Here is a 13,234-nt window from a genome sequence, read left to right on the forward strand (position 1 = left end):
AAGAGAAATCGTTTGAAAGGAATGGATTAATGTCTGACCTCCCTAGAGAGGAAAAAAATTAGAAAGACTCACTATTTCAGAAAAGCACAGACAAAAATTTGAATAAAATGGATAATAATAAAAAGAATTTATATATTTTATTTCAAAATATCACTTTTTGAATGATATTTAATGATTCCTGGATTTCGGATTTCATAATGCCTTATGTAGTATATGTTACTTTTTGAGAAAATAATAGCAGCATGGATAATCATTAATTAAATTGCAAAACATAGGAACTTATAAAGAATGTGACAATATATACATGGGATTTTCAAAGTTAACATCTTCTCAATATAATACATGTTTAGATGAAAGTACAAAAGCATTATACAAAAGCATACTGTGATAATCCACATAATGTTACTTCCAAGATTCTAGTAAATGAGAAATAAACTTAAGACATATTTCAGAGAAAATATTTGAAATAAAAAACTGAGGAAGTAGATTTTGGGGAAGCACCTCAGTTAATAAAAGAGTGATTCAAAATCAGAAGATATCACTGTGTATATGGGGACAGGTGATTTTATCTCCTAAAATGTAATGTACTGCTGGATGAACTATGTGGAAACATCAACATGTTAATATAAATGATCAAATCTTTCACAAAAGCCAAAAGATGGGACTTTCCCTGAAGCACTCAAAGTATCCTTTATCAGCTCTGTTTCTTGTGAAAGGAACTGAGTCTTCACGCTGTAGTTAATCCTTGACCTGCCATCCACGCCTGCCAAGAAAACTGACACTTAATGTCAATTAGAGTGATCTCTGTTGTGGCTTGGACTCAGCTCCACTGGGACCTGGACTGCAATCAGCAACAAATTACATTAAGGACTTTGAACAGGTCAGATCATATAGTCATGAAATTGAAGCCATCAGACATGACTTAGCCAAATTTGAACTAGCAATTGATAAGCTGGTGGCTCTGTATTACCACTTCTGTTATTCTACTGACAATTTGCTGATCCATCCAAAGTCTTTTTGGGGGTCATATGTCTCCAAAGACATGCATCAGGGTATGCTAAACTGTTTCCATTGCATAGATGAGTATTTTCAATCCACTGCAGTCAATGTGCCTTTTTTAAATCAATCCAGGTAACCTGAATATAGAATCAAAGCTAGTCAGAAAAATGTCATAATAAAGGGCTAGGTATTTTAAATGCATTGCATAATATTTACACCACCCTACCCACTAATATTTTATTTCAATCACTTTTCAGATATAGCTCAACATAACAGCACTAGGATTATATGTACTGTTTTAGTCTTCCCTATATATCTGTCAAGGATCTTAGCATGAGTTAAGTAGAATTAGGTCTTGACTATTATATATATAATCAGAAATTTTCTAGGCATTATCAATAGGCATAAAGCATCTTTCAGTTTAGGTCATGGTAATCTGGTATAACAAATGCAACTGTTAAAATTGAAGAGAAAGATGAGTATTTACAAAGAGAATATCACTGGACAAACAAGATCATTTTTACAAGAAAAGGAATTTATTTTAAAGAGTTAGAAACAGAAGGAACCATGTGAGAAGAATTTGCCAACAGAGCATTAAAACAACACTGTGGAGTGCCAGAAAATCTGGAAAATAATTTGAGACGATAGGAAATATAGTAGAGTATTGTGTATGAATAAGCCAGAAGGAGCAGTTCCAGAAATAACTTTTGCTTACCTGTAAGAAAGACTGGATTAAGCATAAGGCTAAATAGATTTCCACTCCAGCTCTGAAGGTCATTATACTTACAGAAAAATATACAATATAAAATATGAAAATAAAAATGTGTCCATAAATCTGAAATATAAATGTTTACACATTTTTACTTGGAACAAGAACTCTAACCCATGCCTCATAAAAGTACAGCTGTCCTTTTCAATATGTAGAAATATGTGAATTATGCTTAATTAATCTCGGGGACAGCACATCTCCAACTTTACTTCGAGGGAATGAATGATTAATCATCACCACTTCTTTCCAGGATTTTTTGTTTTCCTATAACAGGGACTGCAAATAAGATGATGACTGTGAAGCTGTAACCACTACTAGACACTTTTCCATTGCAATACACAACGTTCATCATTGTGCTGGCCAGAGTCAGGAAATACCCAAAATTTCAGCATTTTAGGTCAGGACAAAACCTGTGTTGGGCTGACTGTAGTTTGCAAAGGTGAAAGGATTTTGTGGGTCACATCATTGCTGACCTGGGGACTCAGTTGGACAAAAAATCCACTAAATCTTTTCCTGAACAGAGAGCAAGAACACTTCCAGGCAAATCATGACATAAATATTTGGAGGAACCACAAATATTTTATTTAATGAAATTTAATTTAATTTTATTCAATGAAACATGAAACTGAATGAATGATCTTTTCAGCAATCACACACTTTTAGCTCCGATTCAGAAGCTGATTACTTTAAATATTGACACTCTTTTAATGTAATGCTTATTTTATACCAGTTGAAGTCCACTGAAATCTGTAGAATTATTCTTAATTTATGTTGGCAAAAATAACTTTAAAACCAATAAAAATCTCACATTCTCCTCAGGTCTGAGCTTTTTCGTTTGTGTTTCTTTGGTGGGTTTTTGTCTACTAAGTTACTTTCAGTTACACAGTTATAGCTTTGCTTTTCATTTAAGTACTTTTAAACTTTGGTAAAAATGCACAAAAGACTAGCAGCTACTGAATATTCAATATAAAAATGTCCCAGAAAATGTCTAGAAAATAAATCAGTCCTTACCAAAGAGAAGTTCTCTATGTTTTCAGCCACTCAAAATTATCAGCTGACAATTTTCTGAGGATCTTTGTCTAAAGAAAAATAAAAAATGAATAGTTTCTAGGAAACTCAGGCTATGTTTAATAACCTTCATTTTGCACATATGATGATAGAGGACTATTAAGGCTGTTACAACTGTTGCTTTATCAACTTCCTGAATTGTTGTAGGAGATGGGAACCCAAAGTGCTATTGACAGCCTGCTGTCACTATCTGTATCCCTTCAGGTTATTTTAAGAAAGCTTGACAATAAACAAGGCATGAAATCTGAAGCTTAGCAGCACCCTTGGTAAAGCAGGCGGAAGAGCTTTCAGTCTTTGCATTGGAAACTTCAATACTAGACGTAAAATTGCTTGGGTTTTTTCCCCCTTAAGTGTTATAATAATAAATTGAAATCAAAAGGGTGCACCCACTGTGACCTTTTACATTCTCAGATAGTTTTTGGTGACTGGTGAGCTCAGTGATCATGGGGTATTGTGTGTTCCAGATGGAAAAGAAGTCTGAAATCCTTCCTTGATTGAGGCTGTGGCATGGAATAAACAAAGGCCTTTCTTGAGAACTGGTCTCTAGGATTACTTGTTTTAAATGAGGTAGAAAATTCTGAATTCAAGGAGTATTCCAATTCTCTTTTACAGGTTTAGGTTTTTTTGGGTGGGGAGGGGTTTGGAAAGTTGAATGAATCATTGTTATAAATCTATTATCCTTGACCACAGCACTGTGGAATGAATTTCATTTATGCACTGGTTAATTAATACAAATTTATTCTGTAAAACTGAATGAAAGGTTATAGTGAAGTTTATACCATGTTCTGCTTTGCAGCATATGAATCAGACATCATGTCTGAGAGATGCAGTTTTAATGATACAGCACATTAGAATTCATTATTCTCTTTAGATCTGTGTGTTCTGTTATGCATACAAAGAAATGCATGCATGGGTACAGCAGACACTGTCAAATGAAAAAAAAATAAATTGCTTTGTTGTCAGTGCAAAATCCCCTATCCTTATCTCTATGCTTTGCCAACAGAGTGTTGAATTACTATTTCTTCTATAGACATAAAAGGTTAGATCCACACAGAATACATGCTGATTATAAAAAATGGCAACATTTCTCTGGACCTACTGCATCCCAACTCCATAGTTGGGATAGTTATAATAATAACTATAATAATAATAACAACTACATATATTAGTATATTAGTTAATACAGTTATTTTTAAAAGTAAAGTCATCTCCAGAGAAAACTCATTAAAGTGTCACATGGACTGTGTGACACTTAAAAGGTTGAGAACTTTGACCTAGAGAATATATGTCCGATTTCAGTACAACCATTGTCTACAGGTTTTTTTCATAGAAAGTGTAACTAGACACTTTAGACATAGCAAGTTCTTTGAAATGGCCTACCTCTTTTTGTCGCCAGCAAGTGAGAAACTGTTTTCAAATTAGTAACTATTAGCAATAGTAAGCAACAATTTCCAGATATGAACCTATTTCTTTCCAAAACAACTCAAAAGCAGAAAATTATTTAAAAAAATTTAAGAGTGTTAGCTCATTAGATATGATTCATTTGTTCATTTTACATTTTTATGGCATCAGTAGGTTAGTGATATATGACCAACAAAAGTGTTATTGGGCTGGAAGCACATGTGATATTTTTTCCATGCTGAGAAATAGAACAGTGAATGCAAAGATGGCTCAGTGCAAAATGGCTGAAAACCCACAGAACTGCAGCTACCAGTTAGCCTGTGTTATCAGATTTAAATATTAACAGGACATACCATTTGGTATTTCTAAGGGCTTGCATATAAGCATGTCTATGAACATTTCTCTTTGTTTTTAAAAGCCTCTTAGGCACTTTTTCAGAATGGATTCTCTTCATTGGGCAAATTGACTTATCTCATTCTCAGCACAAGACAGCTTGACCTATTGAAAATAAAACTAGCTGTGCTGCTTTAATCCAAACCCACAGTCATTGAATAGTTGACACTATTATATTCTATGTGTCTGATTAAATATGTCATATGCGCCTATGTGGCAAGGGAGAAAATAATGTATATTCAGCTAGCAACAAAGGTCCCCTGACATACAGAAAAGCATCAAAAAAAGAGCTTTGTTTTTATCAGTGACATTTATGTGTAAAGCATATGTGTCTCTGTAACCTACTTCTCAGTGAAGGTTCCCTCCAGGCTTCCCACAGACAAGGTGGGATACACTGCCCCAGCTTCACAGCCAGCTCAAGGTGCTTTAGCTCTGCCTTGGATTCTGCAGGGTACAATATCTCTCTGAACCAAAATCTGCTTCCTAATGGAGCAGCAGTCTCATGGAGTCAGGTGGGGATGACAACAAAAAGAAAGAGTTTGGAGAAGGAGTCATGAATTCTGTCTAAGTATCTGTGTCCTGTGTAGGTCTGTAGATTGTTGAATAGGTTTATGAACTTGGTCACCAACTAAGCACTGAGTTTTCAGGTAGTCACTATCCAACATCAGGAATCAGTAGCTTTCTGTTCTGCTGCCATTTGTGAGGGGAAAGAAAAGGTAAGCATTCAGTTATTTCTCTTCATCCATTCTGATTTAGCTAGTTTCAATTTTTTGCACTGATTAACATTGCTTAAGGGAAAACAGAGAAGGGAGAATAATCTCAGAAATTATTAGATAGTAGCATCTAATTTTGGTGCAGACTGCTGTCCATCATTTTTAGTAGCACTAGGAAAAGGAACTTTCCAGAACTTAAAAAAAATCCATATAAAAACAAACAAATAAACAAAAAAAGGCATAGTTTTGTTGCAGGGACTATTAAAAATCTGTGAGTTGAACATTGGCACACAGTGCTGTGGTGTTGTGACAAAATATGTACATTTTTAATGTAATGTAAAAGCAGTTACTGTTGACCAATTCCATAACTGGCTCAAGCATTTACATTGTTTTTCACTGATATTCAATACACTCTTGTACCTAAAGTGAAACTTAAAAATAACAGAGGTCTAATTATAGCCACATTTAAATAATTGATTTTTACAGGGCAGGAAAATTACCTGTCATTTTCTAAGGTTGAAGGCTATATTGACTTTATCTAAATATTTTTTAAAATTACTCACTCCGGTTTTAAATGGAAGTCATTGGTGAGCAGGGGAATAATGAAATGTGAGAAAAAGATTTAGTCATGATTTAAATTGCTAAATTTTATGGAAAGACACAAAGACCTCATTTGATATCTTTGTGTGCATTTTTATTTCCCTGTGCAAGTTAAGGCTGAGAAATGTTTTCCAAATGAGTTTTGTTTTGTTCACATAGAAATATTGTATTTTAGGAGCTAGAATTTCTAGCATAACTGCTGCAAATATTTTTATTAATAGTGTTTCCTTTTACAAATATAAACAATCTTCATATAGAAGCATATCAATCTTCCTGAATGTGCGATCAGAATCAAATTATGTGGGCTTGAGGATCTTTTCTGTTATGCAAAGACTGTTCTTGGCCACGCACAATGGTCTAAAACAAGTAATTACCAACCAGTCAATTATTTCATTTATTTCTGGACAAGGTCTTGTTGCTTCTCATTGCACCTGGAAAACATCCAGAGAAAGACAGATTCTAGCTAAGTTAAGTAACAGTTGTTCTTTAGAATTTGCAGGGTTTCCTTTCATGTTGTTTTTATATGAAAATTCTGCTGGAACTTATTTCTTGGGTAATTGGCTTTTACTGAAGAATTGTACTAAAACCTCATTCCTTCAGGGATGACAATTATGCAGTCTCTGTGCTACAGCACATTAAAAAGTTACATGCAACATTGACAAGTTTTCCCATTTGTGCTGCAAACAAAAATGAACTGATAGCAGCTATAGAGTTACCAGTAGGCAGGTACAGGCTTCATCCCTGGCGTCCAGCTGACCAGCTTGGCTGATGTGACTCCAAGCCATGAGTTACTTGTATGATCACTATTATTGACGCCTAAAAAATCATGAATGCTCTGGGGTTAGACTAAAAGCTGGATGGGCCAATCTGGAACATACAAACCTGCACAGACTGTTTCAATTGTCTGTTACTACAGAGCATAATTTAATCCACTAAATGGGGGACATTTCTGGAGACCTTAATCCAATCCCATGTACCATGAAATCACAAAATCATGATAACACACATTTGACTTCCAAACTATACATCCACAGACTTTTTGATACAAAATTTCTCTTTTCCCTGACAGCATCTATTTACATAAATATACTCAAATGAATAAAATATCCTTAAAGCTTAAATAACTTTTCTGTGGTCTGGATGGAGAATTAATTAACCAATCATTAGTGACAGATAGCTGTAAGCGGAAAGTCACAAAGCTGAGCTTTCCAAAAACAGGCATGTATGTATAAGAAGCAAGGCAGTAAAGTTATATCCTGTTTGTGACTAATTACAAGGAGACTCCAATTCCTGTCATTTAGCTTGAAAAAGAATTTTCACTTCCTTAGCACTCTTCCTTTTGAGTACATAATTTCCTCAGCTAGAATAATTTTTTTTTTTTTTTTTTAAGACGTACACAAAATTCAGAGTGAGGTTGCAACTCTTAAAAGTAGCAAGACACAGGAGACAAGCAGATGTAAGATATCTGGCATTCAGGCTTTGGGAATGCTCATGGGAAGATCCTATGTTACTGAAATAATGAATTGGATTTCTAAATACTTCTATGTAGTATTTCTAAATATTATGGTTTCAGATAAAACTTTGGTAAGTGCAAAGTGATTCAAGTTGGTAATAATGGCTTGACTCAGAATTGCATGGCAGTATATGCATGAGTATTGTCACAGGGGCTTGAATATTTCTGTTGTAACTTCTTTATTCAAATTGAAAACACTGTCTAACTTGATATGTAGAGGATATTTTCTCACCTTTTCAATATATTTTTCAGTTTCTTCTTCTAAATAGAACTATATTGTCTGGATACAGCTAGAAATCATACCACACTAGGGTAAATGAAGAACCACAATTCATGACTCACCAGCTTAATTTCCTGTAAACAAAAGCTTCTCAGTACAGATGATCTGTGAAGTGTGCCAGGCATCCAAGACAGAATTCACATAGGAGGAAAGCTAACAATAAATTCTTATAGTAAAATTAACTGTGCTTCTATAGGAACCAAAAGCATCATGCAGTGTCTCTGCAAAGAGAAGCAATGTGCTTACACCCTTTGGTGCCACAGGTACAAGGGCTGTTCAACATTCAAGAACATTTTTGAATTGCAAAAATGACACTGAAGATTCAGTCTTGCTGAGTTTTTGATGAATGTGGTAACACTTTCTGAGAATGTACCTCTGCAGCTAGAATAATGTCAGTTATTTTATATTTTAGATGTGGATACCAAACAAGTTAGTGTGGGGCAGTCTGTTTTGTATAGATCTCCTCCTCTTCAGTACCTATGAACTATCAAATATCTGTGACACAAATCCTTCGTCAAGAAAATAGAAAAGAGTAAATGCAATGAAATATGCCTGCTTCATTTTGTGAAGGCTCTTTTTTGGCAGCCATAGCATTTCATGGATTTAGTGGGATAGAGCAGCACTACTGTACTATAAATTAGGTTACTTTTGAATTATGTCTACCTGACTTTTGCTCATGTGTTGACAGGCTGATTCTGACAGCAGACATCGTGTGTTTTCTACAAATACTACATTTTGTTTATGCAGCACATCAGGCTTTTTGCCAAAGACTTTAGATGTAACCTCAAAACCGACATTGTAATAACAAGGATGTTTTACACCACATTGCACTTAGCCTTAGCAATCACCTAATTCCCTTTAATGGCAATTGCCAGCTACAAGACTGAGACAGCATGGAGTGAGCTCATGTTAGGAGATCATTAACACAGCTAGTTGCCAGAAAGTGCAGCTCTGTGAAGTATCAGATTCTAGAGAAATCCTGCAAAATGGAATGCCTCTGCTTCTGTCAACATCACCATGACCTGACTGCAATCTAAAATTTCACATAACAGGTAGCTGAACTTAAGGATTGTCATTTTCTCTGGTACCTTACAATGGCATTAATTAGCAGAATGGTCCCATCAGTGAGACAGGCAGTGTCTCCTCTTTTACACGTTTGTGTACTTTCACTAAATTCATAGGGACTTCATTTCCTTGTGAATTATCTGTCATGTGTCAATAAGATATAGTGAAGGACAGGCAGGCAGAAAGATAGTATTACTAAACAAAGTTCATTTTCTGGACTGCTAAAAACAACTCAGTATTTTTCAAAAAATGCTAACTAAAATACCCAAACATAATTTTAACAAAAATCATTGTCAGGGTGCTAGAGCATCAGATAGAAGAATAACAAGTCTCCCACCCTTACCTCTGACCAAAGCTGGATTTGGTTTTCAACAAGCCTGAGGAGCTCTTCAGCAGCACATCCCTGCTGCCTCCATATCAGGAGTGACTGTGGCACCTGCCTTTCTGCTCGTCAAACCAGGTGCTGCATGTCCTGGCTCCAGCCGTGCTGCAGAGCCCTGCCATGGTGAGGGTTACACAGAACTCCACAGCTGATAGCACAGGCACCAGGACATCACAGGGATGGACGATGCTGTGGCCAAACACCAAGACCTCTTTCTACTGTAGCAGAGATGAGAGTGAGTTCATGCAGTCACAGCAGGGAAAACCACAGCACGAATCATTTGGGGACATGACTCAGTTTGCCACTCACAAAGTGATATTCTTACCACTCCTTATAGGATGAGGCAGCTCTTTTAAGAATTATAGAATCTTTATGCTATGTTCTTAGTTTTTAACACCCCCCTGTTCCTACCCAAAAATCTTTTTATTCTCTGTTGTGTCAAGATGATAAGAATTTTGTTTTCCATTTGTTTTCCAGCTCTCTTAGACAATGTTCATGATGTAAGCCTGATAAAGAGTATTCACAAAACCATTGAGAGCTTCACTACCTTCATAGCCAGACTGGACAGTGCCTTTGTTAGTAGCTCCCTTGGTATCAGTACAGGCTTCCCAAGGGACCAGCAGCTGAAACATTTGAGCACTGAACATCTTCTGTTTGGGGAAGATAAGCTACTGTGAGGCAATCTGCAGTATTTATGAGTCTCTTACCACCTCAACAGCTATATATTTTTAATTCTAGAAATAGATTTCTAGAATTATGTATGCAATTCTGGAAATGTATGCAATTCTGGAAATATATGCACTGAGGGATTCAGGTCGTTCTCTAAAATATTTTCAGTAATGAGGTCTGTTGAAGTAGGTTCTACACCTTAATATTTTTTCTGTTGAAAATTATCACATGCTCTACATTTAAAATCCTGTGGCTTACAAAGAAATCCATGTCCAAGAGTACAGCTTTTCTGTTAAATTAGCTCTATTTATTAAATAGGTATAATTCCAATTGTAAGATGGTTTAGGATGACACTTGTTAAATAACTTCTGAACACAAGTTGTAACATGTGCCAAGTGTCTACATATGGTGAAACTTTAAACAAATACTTAATAGGATAATAACTCACGAGGGAGTTAATTGTTCTGGTTGTACATTTTTTCCTTGCACAAACTGTTAAAGTTCAGACCTTTTTTGTTTTCATATGAGCATGTCATTTTGCTAATGGATTTAACACCACCATTTGGTCCAATTTCCTCATGTCGACTTCAATTAGCACACAAACCGCTACACAGAAAGAAATGCATGTAGATTCATCTCCTTTATTTCAGAGCCCTCAAGGAGGAAATCTGCTATTCCTTTTCCTTTGAAAAGCTGCATTTAGTGATGGGTTAAGAGACTGAGGTATAGCATGCAGTGAGACTTTCCCCAGAACAGAGTTGACTTCAGAATCATTGAGATAAATGCTGTTTCCATACAAATTACAGATTACATTGATTTTTCCTAATTTTTAATTTTCATTACAGTTTTTTTCTTAATTACTATTTATTTTCTTGTTTCTTTGAACTTTTTTTTGCCTCCTTTCCTTAGATCATATATTTAATTCTCACTTTCACAGTCTTTTGACTATCTCAATTTGCCTTAATTGAGACCTGGTTCTGGGAATTGCTCTTTTGAATGCAAAATGCATATTGGTTCACATTTGTTGTTTTTCTCTTTTTGTGGAGTCCTCTCAGAGCAGATGAGTAGTGCAATGCTCCATATAGAAAATCTGATTAGAAAAACAGAAAGTTGATTGCCTTTCAAGACTTACCTTTTAATTAAAAATTGTCGTTTCCATGCACAATTCAAGGTTTTATGTTTTGTTCCATTAACATTGAAGGTAACAAGTGCCTCCATGGCCTACACAATTCATTATTTTTATATAGTTTGTACTACTCAAAAAAGGTTTTAATGTGGTTTTCTTAATGGAATTTTCACCCACTGGACTTGCATTTTCTACTGAATTTGAATTTTGCTGTCTGTAATGCTTCTGGAAGGCAGCTTCCAGATCCCTGTCTGTAACTAACTGCAGAAACCAAGAAGTGACAATAACGATGCTTTTTTATGCATGCACCCACAGAACAGAAACAACACCATATGACTACTCTGACCATTCTGAGATTATTAAAGACTGAATACTGACGATGCCTATAAAACTTTTGATAAGAAATTTGCATTCTTTTTAGTTGACAGATTATTCAAAAAAGAGTGACGAGGAAGAAATTGTTAACTTTTCATAAATGTGAAGGGAAAATATTAAAATAGCTTACTACTATTTTAATGTTTCACTGAATGAATGCTTATTTAGTATGCTAAAAACAATTTTTTTAAAAAAAATTGTATTTAATTTCATGTTAAAAATATTTTTAAAAAAAATTGTAGTAACTTTTATGTTATGCTTATGCTTCTCTTTGTTTTGGTTTTTTTTGTGTGTGTGTGGTTTGTTTGATTTTGAGGGGGTTTTTTTTGTTTTTTTTTTATGCATCACCCACACATTGTTTGAAATGGAGAAAAAGCTGAATATTATATCAATTTTCATTTCATGCTGACACCCATTCCCAAGAACTGTCCTCCCAGACTAGGTCTATGAAACGCAGTCCTTCATGAACATTTAGTATTTGAACTGCAACTATTTTATATTCTTATGACAGACAGGGAAATTATCTGTGATACTTTTCATTGCTGTTCCTAGGCTCTAAATTCTCATACCTCTTCACCTTGTTATGTATCAGTGAAAATAACAGAGCTATTCTCTAGATTAAAAAAAAAACAAAAACATGAGTGTAACCTGTGGCAAAGAAGGTCTCAAAGGGATGGTTAATAGACTGTTCACACATCATTTCTGTGTCAAGACAAACTTTGATGGGCAACATTACTAACTTGAGGTTGTTGCATGCTCAATTTAAACTGATTGATGACCCCATTTCTATTCTTCTAAATGGCTTGGACACCACAAAAGTACTTTGGTATCCTTAGGAAAGGTCAGGAGTTTAACAAACTGTACTGTTATGCTACTTTGTCACTGGTAGAGGTGACAAGTTGTGGATTTATCAACAGTTAAGGGGGCATTATCCTCCCATGCTGCAGTCCAGTTATGGTGTGTGCAGTCTCAATCATGTTACAGTATTTGGTATAATCATCCCATCCATGTCCCATCCATGGCCTCTGTCGAGTTATTCACCTAAGGGAGGCTAATAAATGCTTGTTGCAATGTTTTCTCCTGAAATTGATAGTAGATACAAGACAGATTGCTTTCCACAAAAACATTCCAAGGCACTTAGAATTCCCTAGCAAAATGGAGGGAAGAGTGCATCTTATCAGTCCCATGGGAAAGAACTCAGAAGCCAATGTTAGAAAGTGAAAAATTGAATAACACAGTTATAACAGTTAGGGTGAAACCCAGAAAATTTTTAACTGCCTTTAATGTGAGGTTTTGAACAGTTTTCTATTAGATAAATTATCTAAAAAACTAAACTATTTTCTGGATCAACTTTGATTAATGTGAGAACTTGCAAATGTCCTGAATTTGTTGTCCTGTATGTAATCCTAACTGTATTCTTTTAGTAGAAGTTTGGCAGACAGGAACTTAAATTGTTATCTAGTATTATATTTTACACCCATAGTCACTGTTGGTTTTTCCTTTCCCTAATCATACACATAATTTTACAGCAGAGGGCTGGTCTTTATTCTACCTTTGATCAGAGCAAGTTGCTTCATTGTTTATAAATCTATGTCAAAACTTTGTGAAAATAACTTTCAAGTTCTGCTTGGTTCATGAATGATTTAAATATTGCTCAAGGTAACTCACTGTTTGAACAGAGAATTGTGTCACCCCAATGATTTGTTTTTGCTCTATTGCTAGATGAATTACAAGTAAAAAAATTCTATTTTATGTAGCAAATATTTCTGAAATTAACATTTCTGTAAATATTTTCCAGATGAAAGTGAATAAATGTTTTCAAGTAGATAAAAGCTTTATTCAAGGTAATGCTTGTGAAAAGTTTTTAATACTTGTTAAAAT

At 35.0% G+C, this 13,234-nt stretch overlaps 1 long non-coding RNA gene across 2 annotated transcripts in view; it reads right to left on the reverse strand.

Annotated features, from left to right (window-relative positions):
- LOC116997196 overlaps positions 1-9,480 on the reverse strand; it is a 43,771-nt gene extending 34,291 nt beyond the window's left edge. Inside the window, exons 1-2 of one of the 2 annotated variants that reach the window (XR_004418121.2) lie at positions 9,145-9,480; positions 2,780-2,847 (exon numbers count right to left, since the gene is read on the reverse strand). This is a non-coding gene — a long non-coding RNA (uncharacterized LOC116997196). The remainder of the gene's footprint in view (positions 1-2,779; positions 2,848-9,144) is intronic. The other variant, XR_004418120.2, reaches the window with a different exon arrangement.
- Between the last annotated feature and the right edge of the window lie 3,754 nt (positions 9,481-13,234).

Source organism: Catharus ustulatus, chromosome 6 (genome assembly GCF_009819885.2).
Source record: "Catharus ustulatus isolate bCatUst1 chromosome 6, bCatUst1.pri.v2, whole genome shotgun sequence".
NCBI lineage: Eukaryota > Metazoa > Chordata > Aves > Passeriformes > Turdidae > Catharus > Catharus ustulatus.